The sequence below is a fragment of the Protopterus annectens genome, chromosome 4.part1 (genome assembly GCF_019279795.1).
Source record: "Protopterus annectens isolate FY-2018-M chromosome 4.part1, PAN1.0, whole genome shotgun sequence".
Taxonomy (NCBI): domain Eukaryota; kingdom Metazoa; phylum Chordata; order Ceratodontiformes; family Protopteridae; genus Protopterus; species Protopterus annectens.
The window spans coordinates 940,769,711-940,792,520 of NC_056734.1; positions in this window are offsets into that span (position 1 = coordinate 940,769,711).

Here is a 22,810-nt window from a genome sequence, read left to right on the forward strand (position 1 = left end):
GGATAACTAGAGTAGTTTGAAGTATCTCAGAGTGTGCAAAGTGTTTGCAGAGTGTGTGCTTTATTATGGTGCATTTATTTTAAAGAGTTTGCTGTGTGCAGAGTACAGTTATATTGCAATGTGCAGTGAAAATACAGCCATTTTGAAATGTTTCTTGTGCTGTGTGCATTTATTCGCAGAGTGCTGCCATTTCAAAGTGCTTCTTACACTGTGCAGAGTTATTTCACAAAGTGCAGCAATTTTGAAAGGTTTCTGTGCTGTGTAGTTTATTTGCAAAGTGCATTCATCTTGAAGTGTTTCTTACTCTGAGCTTTTCCTGTCGTATACAGCTTATTCACAAAACACAGTCATTTTGAAGTATTTCTTACACGGATAAGGAGTGGTTTCATAAAGCACAGTGTTTTTGGAGTGTTCTTGTGCTATGGAAACATTTGACAAAGTGCAGTTATTTTAAAGAGTTTGTTGTGCTATTGGGCATAATTACAAATTCTGGCATAAAGTTCTGGCATGTTTATATGTATGAATCTTCATACATGATTTCAAGCACCTTCACTAATGTGCATTGATATGGTAGAAGCATTTCGCAGACCAAGTGCACTTGTGTTTGATCATAATATTGCAGAGAATTGGAGAGTATTTGTGCAAAAATATGATATTTTCATACAAAGAGTTTTTTCTGACAAATTTGCATGTACAAGGGCATTAATTTTGCTTAACTTAGCTGGGTCAGAAGCTATTGAAAAAGAGCATTCATTTCTGTATGCAACAGAAGAATATGCAGGAGAGAGAGAAAACCATCACATTGTTGTACTGGCTGAATCAAGGGAAGACCCTGAGTGCTTGAAATGTAAATTTAGAGAAACGTGGAACCCCCAGACAAATGTTACATTAGAGAGGCACTTATTTTACATAAGAGATCAAAAGCCAGGTAAAACATTTGCAACTTATATCACTGACTTGAAAAATTAAGCTAAAACATGCAGATTTGGTGACTTGAAAGATGAGTTAAAGGGCAGGCTTGTGTGTGTTGTTAATAGTGCTGCAGTGAGAAAGATTTTCCTTTGTGACAGTGATTTAACGTTAAGCAAAACCATAGAAGTTTGTCAAATCCATGAGCTCACAGACAGGCATACAAGTCTGCTTATAAGTGACAAGAGCATAGTTTCAACAGCCTTAGAGCAAGCATAGACAGCATGCAACATGTGGCAAGCAGAAACAGGCCTAATCACATGGCAGCAGCAACCCGTGTAGGTCAGTCTGGGAAACCTTGCAGTTTTCCAGGAAGTTCCAAGACTAGCTCAGTAAAAATGGCATGCTTAGTGCAGTATAAGTGTGAGTCAGCAAAACCCAAGTCAAATCTTATTGTTACATGTCATAATTGTGGGGCCAACCATGAGTCTAAAAGAGAGAAGTGCTGAGCATTTTCAAATGTAAGCAAGCAAGCCTCATTCAGTTATTAAGAAAGGTCACTCATAAAAGCAAGTTGATCATATAGAGAGCTGTGACACTACTTTCTATGTAGATGCTGAATCAGTGGTTGGTGAAAAGGTTAATGCAGTGCATTTATTGGTAAAGAATGTAGTAATATGTACTGTCCTGATCAATGGTAAACCCACAGAGCTCAAAGTAGACACTGGCTCAAAGTGTAATGTAATGTCAGCAGAAACATTTGCTAAAGTGAGAGCTGGTGAGAAACTTAATTTGGTTAATTGTGCAAGGGTTGCTGCCTATGGAGGTGAAGAGATTCAAACTGAAGGCTCAGTAGTGCTTTCATGCTATTTGGCTGGGAACAGTTACAGCTTGCAATTTTATGTAGTCAAAAGACCTGTGCAGTCATTATTAGGTCTCAGAGACAGTTTAAGAATGAAACTGCTTTCTTTTAGCAAAGAAGTACATCATGTAAGCACATGTCCCAGTTCCAGTTTCAGTAATGCTGTTTTCTCAGAGTATTCTGATGTTTTCGATGACAAGCTAGGCAAACTTCCAGTTGTGTACTCCATGAAAGTAGACCCAGAGGTCAGTCCAGTGGTTAGACTAGCAAGGAGAGTTCCAATAGTTATGCAAGACAAAGTCAAGGTCCAGTTAGACAAAATGGTGTAGCAAGGTGTGATTTGTCCAGTCACAAAACCAACTGAGTGGCTGCCTTCCATCGTAGCTGCTCATAAGAAAAATTCAGATGAAATAAGAATATGCATTGACCCAAGAGACTTGAACAAGGCATTAAAGAGACCTCATCATCCTATGTGTACAGTTGAGGAAATTGCCACCCTCATGCCAAATGCCACTATTTTTTTCTGTCCTAGATGCAAAGAGGGATCGGGGGGAAATAATAAAATAAACCTAAAATAAGCATTCTAACTAAAATTACTATTCTGCCATGAAAGTCAATGGCAGGCAGAAGACAACATGGCCAGTGAATAGTGGTTGCTAAGGGGGGATGCTCAGTGTGAGACATGTAACTATGCATTAGCAGGCAATTCTATGCAAATGAGGGGAATGATAGTGAATCCCAGTTTTCCCCAGCATGCTAGTCAGGTCACAACATTGTAAGAGTAGGAATAGCTTGGTGCAAGCCTAGGAGTTAGCTGACATCATAGGGGGGTTTGCCCGGCATACTGTAAGTGGATTGGAGACTTGTGGCTCGGGTTTGCCCTTAGCTTAGCACAGCTAAGAAAGGATGTGTGTTTGAATCTGCCTAGCACTCTTTACATTGCCTAAGTGAGTGTGTGTGCCATGCACTGGGTTTTAAAGGAAGAAAAAAAAGTTGAACCAGGAAACAGCAGCACTGTGCACATTGGAGCACTCTGTTTGTGTGGCGCACCCCCGGGCTTAAACAGGAAGGCAATGGGAAGGGAAAACAACAGCAGGAAGGTAATCAAGGAGAACTAGTAAAGCTGGCAGGTGAAATGTATCAGAATCAGCCAATTACACAGGCAGCAGACCAGCCCATCCCAGAACACTACTATAAACTATGCAAACACCTTCCCCTCTGTTTTCTCACACTCTACACCACTGGTGTATACAAGCGGGGAACTTTTAACAAACAAAACTACAAAATGATAGGGGCTGCAGCAGGCAACATAGAACAACATGTGCAAGAGGCTGAGGGTGGTGAGGATGTGAATGCTGCCAATCAACCCACAGTGAAGAGACGGAGAAGAGTGTACAGACCCAGGGTAACCTACCAGGGGCTACATGAGCTGGAGATAGTGGAGCACTATAGGGTGGTCAGGGACCTCCTACAGCAAATTGTTGAGCTGTGCCAGCCACGCCTGACAAACCAAACTGAATGAGGGGAATGCATCCCAGTGGATACCAAGGTATATGTAGGCCTAGGAATACTAGCCACAGGTATCACCCAAACTGGGGATAGCATGGGGATCTCACAGGCATCAGCATCCAGAGTATTCCACCAGTTCCTGGATGCCATGTCAGCACATGCCAGTGAGCAAGTATATTTTGTCAACACCCGTTAAGTGTTGGCCAGGAATATGCGCCTCTTCCACCAAATAGCAGAATACCTTGAGGTAGTGGGTGCTATAGACTGCATGCACATACGCATCAAAGCACCACCCTGTGGTCACGGTAGGGCCTACATCAACTGCAGGGGCCTCCCCTCCATCAACTGCCAGGTCATGTGCGATGCCCAGGGCATTATAATGAATGTGTGTGCTGGCTGCCCTGGAAGCTATCACGATTCCCACATTTGGCATCTGACACAGTTGTACCAGAGATTTGCCAATGGGGACATCCCCTATGGTCACCTTGTGGGTGATGCTTGTTACACACTGGAGCCATGGCTGATGACACCCATCAGAAATGCACACACAACTGAACAAGAATGCCATGAGGCACATGTACAGACCAGACTTATAATAGAGCATGTGTTTGGAATGCTAAGTCACAGTTCCAGTGTCTGGCCACATCCAGTGGAGCCTTGCAGTACTCACCAGCTACATGTACTCAGATTGTTATGGTATGTGCCATGCTACACAATATGATCCTATGGAAAAAGCTGCAGCAGGAACAGCACTGGGCAGGGCCACACAGCCCCCCACCAATGCCAAGGCCTGCACAGGCACAGAGTGACTTGGAGGAGGAACAACCTGAGCCTGCCCCAGTAGGCAGATGGAGGCATGCCCAGTATGCCCTGGCCATGGCAAAGAGACAATGCATAGCACATACACTGACACAGTAGGGACCCAGGGAATGACACCTCTCTCTGACTCGCACATAGAGTAAAAGGGATGACAAACATGACACTACCTGTGCTCAACCATATAGGGAGAGTACTATGTGTATCCAACATAGGTAGCCCTCCAGCACCATCCTCAATCCTGGCACACCCACAAGGTAAGTCAATCAACCTACCAATTGCCAAATGGAGTAGAATGTGTCATTACCTGTATCTATAGTATGAATGTGAGCATGCAAGGGAATTGGGTGGCTGAATGTTATGGCAGCAGATAGTAGACACCCACAGTGGCACCATGACATCTGTAACACATACTGGAGTCACCATAGTAGCCAGTGCTACACAGGACGACAAAACCCACTGCAAGAAATGTGCTGGGCAACATGTGTGTCCATATGACTCACACATGCCAGTCAGGGAGGTTCACATACCCAACAACAGTCTCAGCCAGCAGGACAGGTGTAGACAAACCCAAACAGAGCCTATGCTATGGACTCTGAATGATGTCTATGGGTAAACCCCCCCCAGGCCTACACAGACAGACTACAGCTGGTCAGGCAGTGGGATGTTAGTTCTGAAGGGTAGGAAGTCAGACACTAATATGTAGGGCAACCAAAGCTAAGACCTGTAGTACACTGATATGCGTCTAGTCAGTATGACAGATTAGAATACAGTATGAAATGGAGTACCTGACATACCAACACAGCCATAGAAAATGTATGCAAGTGCCAGGTGTGCCCCTCATCATATGTAGATATGTAGAAACAATAAGGTGTGCCCCCCCAGTCATGTGTAGAAATATAAAAACAGTCAGATGTGTCCCCCCACAACCCTATGTAGAAATATAGGAACAGTCAGGTGTGCCCCCCACACCATGTAGACATGTAGAAACAGTCAGGTGTGTCCCCCCAATCCTGTGTAGAAATGTAGTAACAGTCAAGTGTGCCTCCCCAATCCTGTGTAGAAATGTAGTAACAAGTCATGTGTGCCCACCCCAATCCTGTGTAGAAATGTAGTAACTGTTAGGTGTGTCCCCCCCATGCCTATGTAGACATGTGGAAACAGACAGGACTTCCCCTTCCCCCAATCCAGTGTATAAATGTAGTGACACTCAGGTGTGCCCCCCCAATCCTGTGTAGAAATGTAGTAACATGTATGAGTAGGTAAATACGAGTGGAGCACAGATGGCCAGAAGTGGCCAAGGTAGCAGGAGAGGTTGTAGCATTTGCACAATATGCATGTCTGTGTGTGTTAGGATGGTGTGTGTTTCATAATGTGTGAGAGTGATCAGTATGTATGCATGTTGAGGTAAGACCTGATGGCCATTCCCCACTACTGCTGATAACAGGGACAAGCCCTCACGATTGCAGTGCCAAAGACAATCCCCACCAGTATAACACATGCTAGCAGTAAGCCATTGTAAATGTATGGTGGTAATATGTGTCACCATCTGAAAGACTGACATGGAATGGCTGTCGGGCTAGATATACAAGCAGTACACAGGGGAAAGAACCCCAGACATACAGTATATATTGTGTAACTGTGAAATGGTGACACCCTCAGATTTGTACATATAGGTACGCATCACAGTAACAGGACCTGTAGTAGGGAATACCGGTGATGTCTGCCTGAACACCTGCAGATCACTAAGGAGGTAGGACTGATGTATTGGGAATCAGCTAATGTACCTGCACATGCCAGCATAACTGTAATGCCCCATGCATATCTGTGTGTGAGATGCAAGTAGTGTCAATAGCCCACATGCACCCAGCCACGAAAGCAACACCCACAGGCACCTCTCTGGCAATATCCCTGCTGCTGGGAATGGGAACAGTACAACCCCACCTATATATGGCAATACCAGAAGACTGCAGTATGCAGTGCAGGTGTCCCATGCAGGTGTGTCCCTAGCTGTAGGTAGCACCCTGCCATCATCCACACCACCTGATCAAGACTGATAGAAGTTATTGGCATGAACAACTATCACATCTACACTTTAACCCCAGGGGAATATACAGTATGGTGGTCTGGGACTGAAGGACTGACAGAATGCAACAGCCTGCCACTTCTGGGCTGTATCAACACCTAATACCCCACAGGTGTCTGCCAAAGGCCCATGATTCACTCATACTGCCAATGTATGTTATATAATGGACACCCAAATAACAACATAACACACTCCATTTAAGCCATATGCAAGGCCATGTGGACAAATCACAGTAACATGTCCACCATGTCCCACTGTGGGAACTGTGGACCAACACTAATGCACACCTGTGATGTGGTGATACCCTTAGGGAAAATATCAAAGAATGTATGCATAATGTATGGAAGAGGTTAGAATAACAGAGATGGGTGTAGGAGCATGGGCAGCATGGAATGTACAGGGTCTGACACCAAGCTATGTGCACACTACCCCTGCTTGCTAACACATAAATGGGTGGCTACACACCTGTCTGTACACCACAATAGGGTAAGTGTTCTGAGCCATGGTCCCTGCCTCTGGCTATCATGTGCAAATTTGTACAGTTGTGAGGTATTGCCACAGTAAGATAAGGCCATACTGCTATGTTGATGGGAGGACAAGTATGGGATCCTCTGTCAGCACTGTACCAAGGTGCTGAACTGGATAGACAAACCCAGCACCAAGTGTCTGCAACTCCTCCTCCAGAATGCCATAACTTACCATGAATACATAGGTGTCTGTCCACAATACCGGACACAGCTGCAGTCACCCTTGTCCCCCAAGTCATCACTGTGAGCAAGAATGCCCACCTGACAGTACATGAGAACAGAAAACATCACTGTGTATAAGAGTACACATGTCTGATTATCTCTGCTAACAGCAGTACCATGGAGCTGAAGCAGCACAGACACAGTCACGTACAGTGCACACTATCCCCTGCAAAGTTTGTCCCCATATTGCCAAATGATAGATGGATACCCTGCAGAAACAGTATACTACCTGTAGATGTACAACACAAAGGTCTGCACTGCAGTACAAACTACCTGGAATCGATCCACACATTCAATACAGAAGGGCATACTGGGCATGCTCACACACTTAGAGAAATTAAGTCAATGTCAGCCGACAGCATACCGAAAGGTCATACTGAGCATGCTCACACACTTAAACAAATGAAGGCCATGTCTGCAAACAACACTGGACCAGACATATCTGGCATTTGCAGATGTTAGTGCATACACTCCTCAGTATGCAGCACTCATGCTTTGCACACACACACTGGATAGGAATACAGGCATATATCCAAGAACAGCACACTACAATAAGCCAAAACTAGAGATACACAGATGTGTGGAAGAGAGTGACTGCCACAAGGGGCCATCCTTTATGAGACCTGTTCCACCCAGCACACAGCCAAATGGCTACAACCACATGAGGTTTGGATGTCACTCACTGTAGACCTTAGCCACTGATATCTGTCAGCATGACAGACTATGTGGTGCAAGTGGTAGCTGTGCAACATGACTGTATAAGGAAGTAGTAATCTAGCAGCTGTATACATGTAGCTGTGGAAGAAAACCCTGCATGTGCCCGCGTGTGGAGTGTCAACCTCTAGAGGAATGGGTTATGGTCCATGCACACACACTGCCCTCCCCATAGCTGTACAATGACAAGCTTTCTGAGGTCATCCACTTTGAAATACACCCTTGTGAAAGATGTAGGCCAGTAAACTTCATGGCACTTCCTATAACTGCATACTGCTGTAGTGTGATAAACTAGTTAGGTAGGAGTTCTAATCCCAGACATGGCAACTGTGTGTGTGTGTGTGTGTGTGTGTGTGTGTGTGTGTGTGTGTGTGTGTGTGTGTGTGTATGTGTGTGTGTGTGTGTGTGTGTGTGTGTGTGTGTGTGTGTGTGTGTGTGTGTGTCTTTGTCTGTGTCAAGAGCAATGCGTTTTAGGCTAGTCACACTCACTGCAATTCAAATGCCCCTCTTTGTCAAGGCTGATGATGTCATACACTGTGAAATACACCTTTTGGAAAGCTCTAGCCTAGTAATCTCCGTGGTGCATCCTATACCTGTGTACTGCGGTAGTGTAATACACTAGTTAGGTAGGCGTTCTAATCCCAGACATGGCAACTGTGTGTGTGTGTTACTGTCCGTGTAGAGAGCAATGCTTTTTAGGCTAGTCACACTCACTACAATTCAAATGCCCTACTTTGTCAAGGCTGTTGATGTCATACACTGTGGAATACACCTTTTGAAAAGCTACAGCCCAATAATCTCTGTGGCATGTCCTATACCTGTGTACTGCTGTCGTGTAATAAACTAGTTAGGTAATAGCTCTAATTCCAGACATGGTAACTGTGTGTGTGTGTGTGTGTGTGTGTGTGTGTGTGTGTGTGTGTGTGTGTGTGTGTGTGTGTGTGTGTGTGTCACTGTCTTTGTAGAGAAAAGTACTTTTTAGGTTAGTCGCACTCACTACAATTCAATTGCCCTACTTTGTCAAGGTTGCTGATGTCATACACTGTAAAATACACCTTTCAGAAAGGTGTAGCCCACTAATCTCTGTGGCACATCCTATAACTACGTACTGCTGTAGTGTGAATAACTAGTTAGGTAGGAGTTCTAATGCCATACATGGCAAGTGTGTGTATGTGTGTGTTTCAATGTCAGTGTAGGGAGCAATGCATTTTAGCTTAGCCACACTCACTACAATTCAAATGTCCTACTTTGGCAATCCTGCTAATGTCATTCATTGCGAAATACACCTTTGGGGAAGGAGTACTCCAGTAATCCCTGTGGTGTGTCCTATAACAGCTGCATGCTGTAATGTGATATAGAACTCTGGTAGTGGTTCTATTCCCACATATGTCAGTCGCAGATGTTTTGTGTTTTTCAATGTCTGTGTAGGGAGCAATGCCTTTTAGCCTAGCCAAACTCACTACAGTTCAAATACCCTACTTTGGCAAGCCTGCTGTCATTCATTGTTTAATACACCTTTGGAAAAGGAGTACTCCAGTAATCCCCGTGGTGCATTCTATAACAGCTTCCTGCTAAAGTGTGATATAGAACTCTGGTAGGGGTTCTATTCCCACACATGTTGGTTGTGGATGTTTTGTGTGTGTTTCAATGTCTGTGTAGGGAGTAATGCATTTTAGCCTAGCCACACTCACTACAATTCAAATGCCTGACTTTGGCAATCCTGCTGATGTCATCCATTGTTCAATATACCTTTGGGGAAGGAGTACTCCAGTAATCCCTGTGGTGCATCTTATTACAGCTTCATGCTGCAGTGTGATATAGAACTCTGGTAGGGGTTCTAATCCCCCACATGTGGATGTTTAGTGTGTGTTTCAATGTCTGTGTAGAGAGGAATACATTTTAGCCTAGCCACACTCACTACAATTCAAATGCCCTACTTTAGCAATCCTGCTGATGTCATTCATTGTGAAATATATGTTTGGGGAAAGAGTACTCCAGTAATCCCCATGGTGTGTCCTATAACAGCTTCATGCTGTAGTGTCATATAGAACTCTGGTAGGGGTTCTATTCCCACATGTGTCGGTTGCAGATGTTTTGTGTGTGTTTAAATGTTTGGGTAGGGAGCAATGCATTTTAGTCTAGCCACACTCACTACAATCTAAATGCCCTACTCTGGCAATCTTGCTGATGTCATCCAATGTGAACTACACCTTTGGGGAAGGAGTACTCTAGTAATCTTTGTGGCACGTCCTATAGCTGCATAGTGCTAGAGTGGTAATAAACTAGTTAGGTAGGAGTTGTAATCCCAGACATGACAGGTGTTTGTGTGTGTGTGTGTGTGTGTGTGTGTGTGTGTGTGTGTGTGTGTGTGTGTGTGTGTGTGTGTGTGTGTGTGTTTATAATTCATATCCTGTGTGGAGTTGAGTGTGTAACAACTGGGCTCAATGTGGAATGGGTTTTGCAAATTTCTTATATTGTGGCCCTAGTATTTATCACAATGTCCACTATACAGGGATAACAGATGTGAAATAGCTAAGAAGCTGGGGTGCAAATCCATAGCCATACATGTGACATCAAGGCCAAGCAAACAAAGTTAGCAGCCGTAGTATTACCCAGTGAACACTCTCAACCCATGTCACATACACACACACACACACACACACACACACACACACACACACACACACACACACACACACACACACTTGCCTAGGCAACAGTCACTATGTTGGTAGTATCCTGCATATTGCCCACTGATAGTAACTATGGTGTGATTGCGGTGTGCTACAGAGGGCATGGCACCCTGTTCATCTTTCCAATAGGCATGTACATGCTGACAGTGCACCTTCCCCATGTTCCCCACTGGACACCTGCAACACCTGTGGTGCCATCAGATGTGACCTACAAAGGACATACCATGTCTGAAAACATGCCTTGTATGGACACATGCCACTGACACCAGGGAATGCTGGTATCATGCTATCAATGTAGGTGCAGGGTAAACCTGCTGTCCATTACCAGTTCCCACCACATGAGGCCAGGACTGGCATATCTGATGATAATCTGTTTACACAACATGGGCCAGACACCCCAGGTACAGTTCCAGATGTCACTGTACATGCATGTGGGAGGTGTGTACATCCCAGACACCATCCATGTCATGGACTAAGGAATACATACATGACAAGCAATGCACAGCATTGGCCACACATAATAGTCACCCAGGTGACTGGATGGTGAATACAATACCCACCTGCGTGGGCAAATCCAGAAACTTCCCCACTGAGCCACAATGTAGACCATTGTTATGTGGGCTGATGCCAAGGTATACCCATCACCTAGCCTTGTATAGCTGTCTGGCACAGTCAAGCACTACACACCCATAAAGCAATGCACCCATGCATACCAGTACTAGCAGTGTATGTGTGTGTGTGTGTGTGTGTGTGTGTGTGTGTGTGTGTGTGTGTGTGTGTGTGTGTGTGTGTTGTATGGTCACATTCATATTCATTACAACCCCCATTGGCATACTGAAGCATGCTGTCCAATGTCAGACACGTCCACATATCCTTTGCCCATATAACCTCTGTATGACCCCTGTGGTGCATGTGATTCCTGCACAGTAATGTGTTGTGGCAATCTCACTAGTGATGAGTTGTATTCCTGGCCCTGCCATGTGTGTCAATGTGTGTGCATCCCTGTGAGAGTATGGCTGTGTTGATACTGGCACCTGTTCATGTGGACAGGCACGTGTACTACACCTACTATATAGCTAACATGTCCCTGCTGCAAATGACACTCACCATCACATATATGTTTTGAGAGCTCCTCAATATGTACCCTATGTGGCGCATCTGATAACTGCATATAAATGTGATAGCACTATATAGTCATCAGGGGTTTGATACCCTATGCTGGTAGATGTGTGACACACACATGGTTAAGTTTTACTCTCCCACCCCTCCCTGACGTTGCTTTGCTCTGTCTGCCTCTCTCACTCCCTCTCTGGTAGATGTGGAGACCTACACCTGCTTTGCAGAGGCAGCAGCATGTGTATTTTAAGTGATGCTCATAATCAGTTGATGGACTCTGCATGAATTGCAGCCCTCCTCTAGCTGATTGCATGTGAAACAGCTGTAGTAACATTCCCATAACCAATTGCATGGAAACACACTCCAGTATCTAGGAACATCATGTTGGTGTTGGACCTTTTTATGCACTGTGAGCAGGAACTAGATATGTTGTTTGGCAAACCGTATCACAGATGGATTGGGGATTTACCACTAACAACATACACTGTGGAGTTTTATTTGATGACATAATCTGGACATTCTGTGGTGTGTGTACAGTACTGAGGTCTGTGTACTTATGGTGATTATCGACAGTGTGTGTATTGTTAATATGTACCTTGGCCTGTGTACAGACTGTGGTAAATGTCATTGCTCTTGGTCCTGTTCTATCTGATGCTGTATGCTGCTCTACTGTATGTTACCCTATCGGCTTACATGGTTGTAGGGCCAAACACACACATGTCCCATACCACAGACAGGCATTGGACCACACTGTGTAGTGGCCCAGTATATGTAGGGGTAGTGTGTGAGAGGCATATATAAGGATGGTGTTTAACAGATAGTCCATATACTATAATACTACGCTAGCTTACCATATGTGGCTGTGTTCACATTGGTTGTGGTTATGCATTTTCACACAGGTGTCTGTTACTCTGTGCTGCGACTTGCCTGTAGAGCCTGCTATATATGCAGGTACATGTGTATTCCCCCATAGGAAATGTAGGCCAGTGTTGAGCCAGTCAGCCTGTAGCCTGCACAGTGCTTTATTACATGCCTAGCAGCTTAGTGTACTTACCCAGTGAGATGTCATGTCCGGATGCTTGACAGATGTACTGCTGCAGGGGCCACCATAACAGTCATGTATGCCAGACAAAACAGTGGGATGCTGTACCGATGTATGTAAATAACTAGTGGGTAGTATGTGGCCATGGTACCTCTGTACCAGCAGTTATTATGTGTCAGGACAGACAGAGGTGTGTGAATGCATAACCTATGGGGGCAAATGTATACCAGTAGTTATGTATTATACCCATCTACACGGCTGTTAACATCCACATTGTCAGACTTGTCCACATGTCTTGCACTAAGGGGTTCTGTGTATACCTCTGGACTGTCCAGACTGTCTACACATATTGGCCATATCTCTGCTGCAGTCCACAGGAGCATTACTGTGCTAGCCTTAATACTGTACTATGATGTCCTTAGGATGTCTGTCAGTAGCCAATGGTGCACATGTTAAACGCAGGTGTGACCTCCCACACATACTATGTCTGTGAAGACAATCCCTTTTACAGTAGCAATAGTCTGCAAATATACCTGCAATACATACCTGACATCCCCTAGCACTACGAAGTTGGGACTATTGGGGAAGAGGTAGGGGTCCAATCCATGTTCAGGACATATGGTGAACATATATGAATATCTAATTATCCATATATCTATAAAGGGATATACACATATACATATCAACATACATAGATGGATATGTATATGTACACACACACACATATATATATATATATATATATATATATATATATATATATATATATATATATATATATATATACATTTAAACACTCAGCTATATACATATACAGAGCAATATAATTTCTACACATATACAGATAGAGATGCATATGCACATATACGTATGGATATCTACATATATATTGACAGTAGTAGGTATATCAGAATAGATATGTATGCACATATAGTTGTTTATATCTACATATATACCAACATAACTAGGCATAACTGTACACATAGGATGCGCATACATATATAGATATATATATATATATATATATATATATATATATATATATCTGTGTGTGTGTGTATATATATATGTATATATATATATATATATATATATATATATATATATATATATATATATATATATATATATATATATATATATATATATATATATATATATATGCATATACATACATGTATATACATATATATGTACATACGAAGAAATGTACACATGGCCATATATATGTTGCACTATACAGATGTGTATACAGACATATGTATAAGTATACATGTGTATTTACATGTAGACAAATATAGACCTATTATATGTATATAACCATATTCCTGTCATGAGTAAACCTCACGGGTGTGTATACCCTCCCAGATATATCTCACCGTATGTATCGGCTATGTGCGCATTATGATAAAACAACATATGTGATGCAACAGTCTTATTAATAACAAGGACTACACAATTTAGGAAGTAAAGGAAATTGTTCAGTACTACGTGTGTATTGACAGCTATATTGGTAAAACAACAGCTGTCTTGTTGGGACTTTAGTGTACAAAGTCCTGGGTTCAAGGGCTGTTTATTTTGTTGCGGGGCAGAACAAGGGCTGTCAGATACATAGAGGTTAAGGCAGTGTTGAGCAGCTTTAAGTGTGTTTGGGCATTTTTGCATGAAGCTAAGCAGTGCTAAGCTATGGGCAAACATATGGGCGCTTACTGGGTAATGATCTGTCATGTGGAATGCAACTGTGGATTACTATCTGTAAAGCACATGCTACTGAGGGCTTCTGACATGTAGTTATTGCATACATATTGTTGTCAAATGTCTATCTGTCAACACACTCATGCTACTGCATAGCTACTTGCCAAACTGATGACTGTCAGTCCCTGTACAGATGTGCAGATGGCATGTATCCAGCTGGGATATGTACAGGCAACCTAAGCTTGATTGACACTGACATGTCTGCCCAGCTGTGTAAGAAGTGGCACATATAGGAGATGTCACCCTGTACGCACCACATGCCACAGGTACCTCCACTACACTACCACAGTCAACCGAACATGCTTGGGTACAGGTCACCATCACAGACAATAACCATGTGTTGTAATGCATGTTGCATGCATGTCAACTTGATCACATGAATAGCCATGTGCAGGAGGCACCTGGAGGATTGTCTGATGCATGTCACTCACACCCTGAGGGTCACAACAGTAGTGTCTGTCGATAGATGCTCATTGCCACCTGGCAGGTGGCAGGATAACACTGTACACACAACCCCTACACAACCCATCTCCCCTTGGACAATAGCTAGGTACACAGCTATGACCACCTGCAGGGATGCATCCCTGCACTGACACATGTGTACGTGTGCATGACTGTGTATAGTAGTGTCTGTGTTTTAGCACACCTGTACTTGGGAATTCCCTGAGGGCTTTCACAACCAACTCAGCACCCATTGCCATAGTAAGTTGTGGTTGCTGCTGTATTGGACATTACATGTATCCTGTTAAGTCTCCCCCCCAATATTGGCTACATGAGCCTTGCAGTACCAGCACGGCAGTGTTTTACAAATGGGGTGATAGGCATGGGATACCCATTGTGTTCTGTCATGTGTGTGTAGGTGTGCATATCCATATATCTGTAGGGGACAGCATTCCAAGGCCACGTACTCCTATTACAATACCCATTGCCATACAGTAGTACAGATAGTGTTGTTGCTGCCCATATGTGAGGCATGACAATGCAACACCCTACTACATATGTGGCATGTGCATGAGATGCATATCCCTGTAGTATCAATGTTGATGTGTATTATGGTTTGTATCGAAGTCACAGCCAATGTGTGATGGTGGGTATGGCAGAGTGTCATCATGGGTTTCAGGGAGTACAATAGCCACTGGGGGATGTGGGTGCTGTGTACACTGTCATTACACCAAGGTACACCTGGTATATGTCTCATGTATCACGTTATGGTTACCACTGTCACCATTAACCATGCAGGTAACTGTTAACACAATCCAAGCCAGTTATGCATGTGATGTGTGCAGCCTACCTGTAACATATTGGACACACGGTCAGGTTAGTTAGCAGCGATGGGCCCTGGTATCTCATATGTGTGTCTGGCTGTTATGTATTTGTAAATGTGTATATGACGGTATGTCACACTATGTATTGTCCAAATACACCCATCACAACCCCCATTTGCATACTGTACATGTCTGGTGATGTTCTGCATGTAACCTGGGACACACCTCACCCTAAATGCTGTGTGGTGTGTGCACTGTAAGCCACACACTTCAGTATCACTATATAGCTAGGTAGGGGTCTACTCCCAGTGTTGCCAAGTAACAGTGTGCATGTATGTGGATGAGTCTACATCAGGTTGCAGGGTATACACACCTCAGCGGGCAACCCATCCATGTGGCACAGGCAATAACCGGTTTAGTAACTTGTGACATGTGTTCAACTGTACTCCAGATATGTCACAGCCATGGTGTCACCAAAGTGACATACCCTGTTGTGGAATATGACTGCAGACCATCCTCGTGCTCACACATATACACCTACAACACAAATGGATATCATTATAGAGACCACATCCAACCAGTGTTACTAACAGCTATAAGGCATAATTTCTGGATGGCTACACTACCTACCATATATGCATTGCACTCTACTCCCTATACCATGTTACACTGCAGTACTGTGGTACACTGTAGTGCAGTCACCATGTGCATCAGAACCATATCAGCCTGTCCGTGCATTGATGGTATGGTTGACAGGGATGTGGCACAGGTATCATCATATGCACAGGGCATCCTAATGCTGCCACATGTACACCTACAACATATATGGATAACATTAAAGAGACCACATCCAACCAGTGTTATTAACACTTATAAGGCATCATTGCTGGATGGCTACACAACCTGCCACATATGCATTACTCTCTACTCCCTACAACATGTTAAACTGCAGCACTGTGAGACTCTGTTGTGCAGTCACCATGTGCATCAGAACCATATCAGCCTGGCCCTGCATTGATGGTATGGATGACAGGAATGTGGCACAGGTATCATCATATGCACAGGATGTGTGATGTTGGTTTGCCAGAGGCTGAGGGTGGGCCATACATTTGATACCATGTGTGTGGGTGAGGGGTGTACTGTGGAGAGCTGAGTGAGATGATGTGGTATGTGCAGCTATGGGGTTACCCTAGGTGTGTTTGCATAGTGTGTGGGTATACATGCATACAGTTCTGCCATGTGGCTGCCCTACACAGTTGTTTATGGACAGCTGCAGACCGTTCCTGGCAGGATGTGCAGTTCACTGCCTCCAGCTATGGACACATGGACTGTGCCTGCCAGGGGTTCCATGGGCACATCCAGGTACAGGTCTCGATGTGCTACTCTCACCTGCTGATGACAACTGTCTGCTAGTACCAGGTCCCTCCTGAGACTGGCCAGAACCATGTGCACGTGGCCTGCTGTGGAGTGGTGTGGACAGCACACCCCCGGCACTACCGGGGCTGCTACTGACACTACGGGAGCCCCTTGGTGTCCTAGCACGTCCACGTTGATTGCCAGCTGTTGGTGTTGCTGGCCCACATCCACATGGGCATCGCCGCATCCCCACCACATGTTGAAGCATGGACACACCATGGTTGATGAGGATCTCATCATGCCATCTATCCGTGTGCTCGGTATAAGCACGGATGGCACCCAACAGTTCAATGATGTCGTCGCTTACAGATGCGAAAGCAGCCGTCTGCAGCCTCAGGCCCTGTCTGGTGTAATGTTCCATACATGCCTGCCTCACCATGATAGCCTGAAACATGCACCTGCTGGTACCAGCTATGTCACCTATACTAGGCGGATGATGTCCAACGGCCCTACCACAAGCACCTTGGGACATCCACCTATGTGGTGCACTTCCGGACATCCGGCTATACCTGCTGCGACCGGACACAGTAGGCATGGTTACCACACTTCACTGCACAATGCCACCAAAAGCCAGCTGTTCCTCTGCTACGCCCACTGGTGATGGGGTATATGTAGGCACTGAAACTGTGTGCAGGGTTGGGGTGACTGAAAGGGGGATGTCAAATTTTGGCACAGTATCGGCCCCTGACAACCCCTCCTTGTGCCTCAACAGTACTATCATCATCTTCGGTGTCTGTATGGACACCAGCATCAGACTGCATGCAGGAGGACCCTGACCCATCTTGCCACCTGTGGGAAAAAACAATAAATGCACTTTAAAACCTGTACAGCATTGCCTAACAGTACACACACACACACACACACACACACACACACGCACACACACGCACACACACGCACACACACACACACACACACACACACACACACACACACACACACACACACACACACACACACACACACACACACACACACACACACACCTCCATAATACCTACCTGTCCACGGCTTTACAGACAGTCCCACATATATGTCCATGTGTTACTCCATCCTGCATCACACTTGTTAACATACACACATTGACACCACTCATTAACATCTCAGTCCACTATATGCCCCCACAAGCAGCCACAACACAAGGCTACAGACCATATTATACTATTTGCTGTCCTCTGATTGCACACATGACAGGTATTCCTGGTGTGTAATGTGGCAGTCCATGCCCATGTACTGCACGGTCCCAAAGGGAGGTACAGCCATATGAACACCCTACAATCACACATGTGCATACATGGCCACCCACACAAACACACACATGCACACATGCATCCTACATGCATCTACCTCCCTCCACTTCACCATAGTGACCCTGCATACAAACTAACTAACCACCAGGATGCACACCCACACACACACACACACACACACACACACACACACACACACACACACACACACACACACACACACACACACACACACACACATGCACACACATACAAGTGGGGTTGCACAATGACAGTACACACAGTCCTCCTATTACCCATCTGTCAACATGCAGAACATATGGTACAGAACAGCATGCATTTCAGATATAGTCAATCCATGCTAGCAACAGTATACATATGTGTGATGCATGTGCTGTATCACTAGGTGATGCCCCTTCCCCTGGATACCACTGCACCCATGTACACAGTATTGTTGTGCACCTGCTCTGCACCCTGCCATGTACTATGCCCCACAACTCACAGGTGTACAACCCATTGTGGAATGTGTAGTACTGTGTCAGTTATGCCAGCTTTACTTATTACAGCCCCTAGGTTTTTCAGCAACACATACCTGGGATGATATGTGGACACTTGTCATTGGTGAATGCCTGATGCCTGATTTACAGCTGTCAACATAAACATACCATGTATGACCACTCCAATACTCTTACACTGACAACCATCAGAGTATACCATGGCTATGGGTGATGTACACACCTTTACTGATATGATACACACATCCTTGATCTGCCATGGGACCACATCACCGCATATCTTAGCAGTACACAAGCTCAATATATGACATATGTCCTGTACTTTCACATGCAGTGCCTTCAGATTGTGTTAGGTGTGTGGCTGCTGACCGCAATGCATGCACACTGTCTGGGCATATGTGTGCACACCCTTATCATGACAGTTTATCGCACCTCTTGTTGTGTGTACTACTGCAGTCACTACTCCTAGCAGAGGTATACCAGCGTGGGCCATCTGCATTTGCCAGTGTATGTTCAGTCTGCCCTACACATGTTCCCCCATTTTGCATGATTGCAAGGTCTACTCATGTGCACATCCCATGGTGTTCTCACACTGCCATCACTATTGCTGTGTGGGTAGGGTTATGGCTGCCACAGTTCCTGAACCTGACTATGTGCAGATAGAGCCATTCCTAGCATCCTTTGGATCCCTGCTGCAGTGCACTGGTGTGTCATGCTGAAACCCCTCCTTCCTTCAGCCTTTATGCAGATGCATGACAAGTAAGCCCTATACATGTGTGTCACTTTGCAGTGTCACATACACTGAGCACCACATGTTGCAGCCTAGTCCCAGCTGATAATGTGGACTATTGTAATGCCTTATGCCATAGTGTATTTCTGCAGCAGTTGCCATTGTCCTACAGGTATCTACACTGGTGTTGTACTGTATATTGGTGTTGTACCGAACATGTCCCCACTGTAGGCCATGTCTACCACCAGAATGTTACTCCCTGTGGACACATTCCACAATAACAGGATGTTAGTTATCATGCAGTTGTCTGACATACCCTTCCAATACCCCATCATGGTCACCCCTGTGAGACCGTGCATTTCACAGCAACAATACATGCACATGTACAGCATGCATCCAGGGTAGGTGTGTTAGATGTGTGCATGGAATATACCATCGCCATTACATGCCCGGTGTGTTAGTAAGCATCTACATAAAACATACTCACCAGCTACAGGCTGCTGCCTTGGTGGTATCCCGGAAGGACCTACATAAGAGGGTGAGAGATGTAATGTCACTGACCACACCTTTGGCAGTGCTACATCATGGGTGTATTATTACAATACATTAACGGTACATTCCCACGATACTACCACATCTGGACATCTGTTTATCACTACAATGCAGCAACACAATATATCTATGTCATGTCAGATATGCATGATCTACCTGTACCAATGTGGATGTATACACAACAGTAGTCTACTGATGTGACCTATGTCCTTACCTGCATGCTCTTCAGCCGGTGTGTGGGTGAAACCCACCTCCACGAAGGTGTCCAGTGGTTGATGGTTGGCGGGATGGGCAGATGTCATGAGGCTGGCCAGGAGCCCCTCCACACGTGTCAGGGGGTGATGGATGGCATGCCCACCCCCTGTAGTGAGGTGATCCCCTGGGACTGCAGCAGCACGCCAACGGGCATTGTGAAGCAGGTCAGTACAGTGATGCCAGACTTGCTCATAACTGCGGTTGTGCAGTCTGACATAATTGACCCTCTGGACTAGGTCATTCCACAGGGCGGTCTCCTCTTGCTGCTCATGTGCAGCCCTGCCAAACAGCACTGGGTAGTGCTGGATCAAGTGTGGTATCACCACATCATTCTCTTCTTGTGAATAGGTGGGCAACCGTGCATGTGACATCTTGGCTGTAAGACATAAAGATGGAAACAGGTCTGAGCAACTCATACAGCAAGGTTGACACAGTTTGTAATACACATCTCTGTCACCCCCCCACCATATCAGCTTCAACAAACTGTACACACAACTCATTATGTATGGCTATAGCTTACCTACCAGTGGGACAGATATTGGATTGTACCACACTTTCTGCTATGCGATTGTAGTCATGTTCTCTGTGTAGGCACTATCATTGCTGAACTGTTACAGACTATTCACCTGCATGCCATTGTCAGGGCCACTATGGTTCCATATATGCCAGTGGTATGGCTGCTTTGGGATTGCTGCACATAAGACATTCTGTGTTATTGGGGATATCTATGCATGCTGATGGACATGTACCGGAATTGTGTAGACTATTACTACCAACATATGTCCAATAACAGTGACACAATAGCATGTATATGTTTTATTGGCTAGCAGAACCACCTCTCCAAACCCATCTGGCCATGATACCTGGCCACATCACATGTGTGTCCCAACCTGGGATCTCCTCGTGTACAGGTCCAGCAATACCATCAGGTGGAACCAACCCAGGGGATGCCCCCCCCCCCTCAGGGCACACACAGACATGTTCCTGTCCCTTGAGATCAGGTCTAGGGTCTGTTCCATACTGGACTCCACAGATACATATGGGATGTGCCACATCAGTCTGAGGCACCCAGTACACATTCACAGGGCCAACATGCTCCTCCTGCTCAGCCTCCAGACCAGGCACCTTCAGAACATGGACTGCTGTTGTGAGTAGCAGTGGGTGGGAGGCTTGTCACCATTGTGCCAATATTGGGGCCCATGGGGCATCCACATCACAGACCACACACACCATCCAGGGTGTTTATCCACCACATGTGTCACATACCACCCCTGTAGGCTGTCGTCTATATCTACCAACCCTGACCACCTCCACAAGTGTACCTGCCATATTTCCCATATTCCCATTGCATACTTCACAGACAGGGCAATGTGGCCCCAACAAGCGACTAACTTGTGATATACCCATCCATGTTGCACACATTGCCAGCTGTGGATATCTGTGTGTATTGCTATGTGTGCTGGGGCCTCGCACATAGCATGCATCACTTTGGTAGTTATATAGCGGACATGTCTTTACAAACATATATGTTTGTGTGTGTGTTTGTATATATGTAGACATGTGCATATAGGTATATATCTATATATGTGTAGATATATGTGATGTTGTATATATGTGCACATATATATGTCTACACATGGGTATCTGTATATTTGTGGACATACATGCTGATATACATAGATATCTTTATATATTATATATGTGACATACGTGCACATATACATACCTTTATGTGGGGTACATTCAGACATCAGCTCCACAATCTCACAACACCTTCCTGCACAGCTGCACTGTTCTGCCTCACTACAACACAGACAGGTGCCACATATGGACACAGTCTGTCATTAGGGGGGTATATGTAGGACCCAATTGCATGTAACCCTATTACACACCTTTGACATTCTGGCATGCTACATTACAGATTAACCTGAGTATCCAGCCAGTGGTGGGCCATAGGCCCCACGTGTCCATCATAATGGCATTACTTCCACCACCAGCTATTGGCCACATAACATGCATACTTCCCATTATACAACACACACTATGATGGCTTACATATTGTCAGTCAGTGCTGACCTGCACAGTTGACGGCTATGGCCCACTACCCACAGGGAGAGACACTATTGTCCATAGCAGTTATTCAGTTGAGCATCATCACAACAACACCTGATGGCACATATAATTCCTTCCACATCATCTATCCCATTATTATGCACCAGGTATTACATTCTATTACATGTATATATACTTCACATACCTGTTGTGGGAATGATGTCTCGATGACTGAATGCTGAATAAATGCCTTTGCCTTAGGCTTTTGTTTTTTTAACTTTTTCTTTCATTCTCTCTCTCTCTCTCTCTCTCTCTCTCCAGTAAATAGAATGAGCTGCTTTGAATAGATTGCAGCATGGCTTTACTAGGTGATGCACATGATCAGGTGATGGCCTCTGTACCAATCAGTGTCCTCCACTTGTTAACTGCATGCAGCTTGCTGTGTAGTCCTTCCATTTACCACTGTCATGGCAACCACCTACTATACATCTCTACATCATGTGGCCGTGGTCCCTTTACCTTTC